Source organism: Arachis hypogaea, chromosome 7 (assembly GCF_003086295.3).
Source record: "Arachis hypogaea cultivar Tifrunner chromosome 7, arahy.Tifrunner.gnm2.J5K5, whole genome shotgun sequence".
Lineage (NCBI taxonomy): Eukaryota > Viridiplantae > Streptophyta > Magnoliopsida > Fabales > Fabaceae > Arachis > Arachis hypogaea.
This window is the reverse complement of record NC_092042.1, coordinates 19,183,469-19,188,673: the sequence shown is the minus strand read 5'-3', so window position 1 is coordinate 19,188,673 and position 5,205 is coordinate 19,183,469. Positions and strand designations below refer to the sequence as shown.

Below are 5,205 nucleotides of genomic sequence, written 5' to 3'. Positions count from 1 at the left end.
CTATCATATATTGCTGGAAAGCCCAGGATGTCTACTTTCCAACGCCGTTAAGAGCGCGCCAATTGGGCTTCTGTAGCTCCAGAAAATCCACTTTGAGTGCAGGGAGGTCAGAATCCAACAGCATCTGCAGTCCTTTTTAGTCTCTGAATCAGATTTTTGCTCAGGTCCCTCAATTTCAGCCAGAAAATACCTGAAATCACAGAAAAACACACAAACTCATAGTAAAGTCCAGAAAAGTGAATTTTAACTAAAAACTAATAAAAATATACTAAAAACTAACTAGATCATACTAAAAACATACTAAAAACAATGCCAAAAAGCATACAAATTATCCGCTCATCACAACACCAAACTTAAATTGTTGCTTGTCCTCAAGCAACTGAAAATCAAATAAGATAAAAAGAAGAGAATATGCAATGAATTCCAAAAACATCTATGAAGATCAGTATTAATTAGATGAGCGGGGCTTTTAGCTTTTTGCCTCTGAACAGTTTTGGCATCTCACTCTATCCTTTGAAATTCAGAATGATTGGCTTCTTTAGGAACTCAGAATCCAGATAGTGTTATTGATTCTCCTAGTAGAGTATGATGATTCTTGAACATAGCTACTTATTGAGTCTTGGCTGTGGCCCAAAGCACTCTGTCTTCCAGTATTACCACCGGATACATACATGCCACAGACACATAATTGGGTGAACCTTTTCAGATTGTGACTCAGCTTTGCTAAAGTCCCCAATTAGAGGTGTCCAGGGTTCTTAAGCACACTCTTATTTGCCTTGGATCACAAATCTTATTTCTTTCTTTCTCTCTTTTTTTTTCGTTTTCTTTTTCTCTTTTTCTCTCTTTTTTTTTTGCTTTTTCTTGCTTCAAGAATCATTTTTATGATTTTTCAGATCCTCAGTAACATGTCTCCTTTTTCATCATTCTTTCAAGAGCCAACATTCATGAACCACAAATTCAAGATACATATGCACTGTTTAAGCATACATTCAGAAAACAAGAATATTGCCACCACATCAAAATAATTAAACTGTTATAAAATTCAAAATTCATGCAATTCTTTCCTTTTCAATTAAGCACGTTTTTATTCAAGAAAGGTGATGGATTCATAGGACATTCATAACTTTTAGGCATAGACACTAAGACACTAATGATCACAAGACACAAACATGGATAAACATAAGCATAAAATTCGAAAAACAGAAGAACAAAGAACAAGGAAATCAAAGAACGGGTCCACCTTAGTGATGGCGGCTCTTTCTTCCTCTTGAAGATCCTATGGAGTGCTTGAGCTCCTCAATGTCTCTTCCTTGTCTTTGTTGCTCCTCCCTCATGATTCTTTGATCTTCTCTAATCTCATGAAGGATGATGGAGTGTTCTTGATGCTCCACCCTTAGTTGTCCCATGTTGGAACTCAACTCTCCTAGGGAGGTGTTTAATTGCTCCCAATAGTTTTGTGGAGGAAAGTGTATCCCTTGAGGAATCTCAGGGATCTCATGATGAGTGGGATCTCTTGTGTGCTCCATCCTTTTCTTAGTGATGGGCTTGTCCTCATCAATGGGGGTGTCTCCCTCTATGTCAACTCCAACTGAATAACAGAGGTGACAGATGAGGTGAGGAAAGGCTAACCTTGCCAAGGTAGAGGACTTGTCCGCCACCTTATAGAGTTCTTGGGCTATAACCTCATGAACTTCTATTTCTTCTTCAATCATGATGCTATGGATCATGATAGCCCGGTCTATGGTAACTTCGGACCGGTTGCTAGTGGGAATGATTGAGCGTTGTATAAACTCTAACCATCCTCTAGCCACGGACTTGAGGTCATGCCTTCTTAATTGAACCGGCTTTCCTCTTGAATCTCTCTTCCATTGAGCGCCCTCTTCACATATGACTGTGAGGACTTGGTCCAACCTTTGATCAAAGTTGACCCTTCTAGTGTAAGGATGTTCATCTCCTTGCATCATAGGCAAGTTGAACGCCACCCTTACACTCTCCGGACTAAAATCCAAATATTTCCCCCGAACCATAGTAAGATAATTCTTTGGATTCGGGTTCACACTTTGGTCATGGTTCTTGGTGATCCATGCATTGGCATAGAACTCTTGAACCATCAAGATTCCGACTTGTTGAATGGGGTTGGTAAGGACTTCCCAACCTCTTCTTCGGATCTCATGTCGGATCTCCGGATATTCACTCTTTTTGAGTGAAAAAGGGACCTCAGGGATCACCTTCTTCAAGGCCACAACTTCATAGAAATGGTCTTGATGCACCCTTGAGATGAATCTTTCCATCTCCCATGACTCGGAGGTGGAAGCTTTTGCCTTCTCTTTCCTCTTTCTAGAGGTTTCTCCGGCCTTGGATGCCATAAATGGTTATGGAAAAACAAAAAGCAACGCTTTTACCACACCAAACTTAAAATGTTTGCTCGTCCTCGAGCAAAAGAAGAAAGAAGAGAGTAGAAGAAGAAGAAATGAGGAGAAAGGGAATGGTTTTGTATTCGGCCAAAGGGGAGAGAGATGGTGTTTAAGGTGTGTGAAAATGAAGGAATGAAGGAGGGTTTATATAGGAGAGGGGGAGAGGGATGTTCGGCCATTTGAGGGTGGGTTTGAGTGGTAAAGTGGTTTGAATTTGAAATGGTGGGGTAGGTGGGGTTTTATGGGGAAGAGGTGTTGAGGTGATTGGTGAAGAAGAGAGAGAAAGGTAGGGTAGGTGGGGATCCTGTGGGGTCCACAGATCCTAAGGTGTCAAGGAAAAGTCATCCCTGCACCAAATGGCATTCAAAATCACGTTTTGAGCCAATTCTGGCGTTAAACGCCGAGCTGGTGCCCATTTCTGGCGTTTAACGCCAGGTTCTTGCCCTTCTCTGGCGTTTAACGCCAGTCTGGTGCCCCTTTCTGGCGTTAAACGCCCAGAATGGTGCCAGACTGGGCGTTAAACGCCCACCAGCTAACCTTATTGGCGTTTAAACGCCAGTGGGTGCGTCTTCCAGGGTGTGCTGTTTTTCTTCCTGTTTTTCATTCTGTTTTTGCTTTTTTCATTGATTTTGTGACTTCTTATGATCATCAACCTACAAAAGACATAAAATAACAAAAGAAAATAGTTAATTATAAAACATTGGGTTGCCTCCCAACAAGCGCTTCTTTAATGTCATTAGCTTGACAGTGGGCTCTCATGGAGCCTCACAGATTCTCAGAGCCATGTTGGAACCTCCCAACACCAAACTTAGAGTTTGAATGTGGGGGTTCAACACCAAACTTAGAGTTTGGTTGTGGCCTCCCAACACCAAACTTAGAGTTTGACTGTGGGGCTCTGTTTGGCTCTGTTTTGAGAGAAGCTCTTCATGCTTCCTCTCCATGGTGATAGAGGGATATCCTTGGGCCTTAAACACCAAGGACTCTTCATTCACTTGAATGATCAACTCTCCTCTATCAACATCAATCACAGCCTTTGCAGTGGCTAGGAAGGGTCTGCCAAGGATGATGGACTCATCCATGCACTTCCCAGTCTCTAGGACTATGAAATCAGTAGGGATGTAATGGTCTTCAACTTTGACCAAAACATCCTCCACAAGTCCATAGGCTTGTTTTCTTGAGTTGTCTGCCATCTCTAGTGAGATTTTTGCAGCTTGCACCTCAAGGATCCCTAATTTCTCCATTACAGAGAGGGGCATGAGGTTTACACTTGACCCTAAGTCACACAAGGCCTTCTTGAAGGTCATGATGCCTATGGTACAAGGTATTGAAAACTTCCCAGGATCCTGCCTCTTTTGAGGCAGTTTCTGCCTAGACAAGTCATTCAGTTCTTTGGTGAGCAAAGGGGGTTCATCCTCCCAAGTCTCATTTCCAAATAACTTGTCATTTAGCTTCATGATTGCTCCAAGGTATTTAGCAACTTGCTCTTCAGTGACATATTCATCCTCTTCAGAGGAAGAATACTCATCAGAGCTCATGAATGGCAGAAGTAAGTCCAATGGAATCTCTATGGTCTCATTTTGAGCCTCAGATTCCCATGGTTCCTCATTGGGAAACTCATTGGAGGCCAGTGGACGTCCAGTGAGGTCTTCCTCAGTGGCGTTCACTGCCTCTTCTTCTTCCCAGAATTCGGCCATGTTGATGGCCTTGCACTCTCCTTTTGGATTTTCTTCTGTATTGCTTGGGAGAGTACTAGGAGGGAGTTCAGTAATTTTCTTGCTCAGCTGACCCACTTGTCCTTCCAAGTTTCTAATGGAGGACCTTGTTTCAGTCATGAAACTTTGAGTGGTTTTGATTAGATCAGAGACCATGGTTGCTAAGTCAGAGTTATTCTGCTTAGAACTCTCTGCCTGTTGCTGAGAAGATGATGGAAAAGGCTTGCTATTGCTAAACCTGTTTCTTCCACCATTATTGTTATTGAAACCTTGTTGAGGTCTCTGTTGATCCTTCCATGAAAGATTTGGATGATTCCTCCATGAAGGATTGTAGGTGTTTCCATAGGGTTCTCCCATGTAATTCACCTCTTCTATTGAAGGGTTCTCAGGATCATAAGCTTCTTCCTCAGATGAAACTTCCTTAGTACTGCTTGGTGCATTTTGCATTCCAGACAGACTTTGAGAAATCATATTGACTTGTTGAGTCAATATTTTGTTCTGAGCCAATATGGCATTCAGAGTGTCAATCTCAAGAACTCCTTTCTTCTGACTAGTCCCATTGTTCACAGGATTTCTTTCAGAAGTGTACATGAATTGGTTATTTGCAACCATTTCAATCAGTTCTTGAGCCTCAGTAGGCGTCTTCTTCAGATGAAGAGATCCTCCTGCAGAGCTATCCAAAGACATCTTGGATAGTTCAGAGAGACCATCATAGAAAATACCTATGATGCTCCATTCAGAAAGCATATCAGTGGGACACTTTCTGATTAATTGTTTGTATCTTTCCCAAGCTTCATAGAGGGATTCTCCTTCCTTCTGTCTGAAGGTTTGGACTTCCACTCTAAGCTTACTCAATTTTTGAGGTGGAAAGAACTTTACCAAGAAGGCATTGACTAGCTTTTCCCAAGAGTCCAGGCTTTCTTCAGGTTGAGAGTCCAACCATATTCTAGCTCTGTCTCTTACAGCAAAAGGGAATAGCATTAGTCTGTAGACCTCAGGGTCAACCCCATTAGTCTTGACAGTGTCACAGATTTGCAAGAATTCAGCTAAAAACTGATGAGGATCTTCCAATGGAAGTC

General features: G+C 42.0%; 1 non-coding gene across 1 annotated transcript; it reads left to right on the top strand.

Annotated features, from left to right (window-relative positions):
* Positions 1-4,867: 4,867 nt before the first annotated feature.
* On the top strand, positions 4,868-4,975 carry LOC112704217 (small nucleolar RNA R71). The gene has a single exon (XR_003154853.1). It is a non-coding gene; the product is annotated as a small nucleolar RNA R71 (small nucleolar RNA).
* The last annotated feature ends 230 nt before the right edge of the window (positions 4,976-5,205 follow it).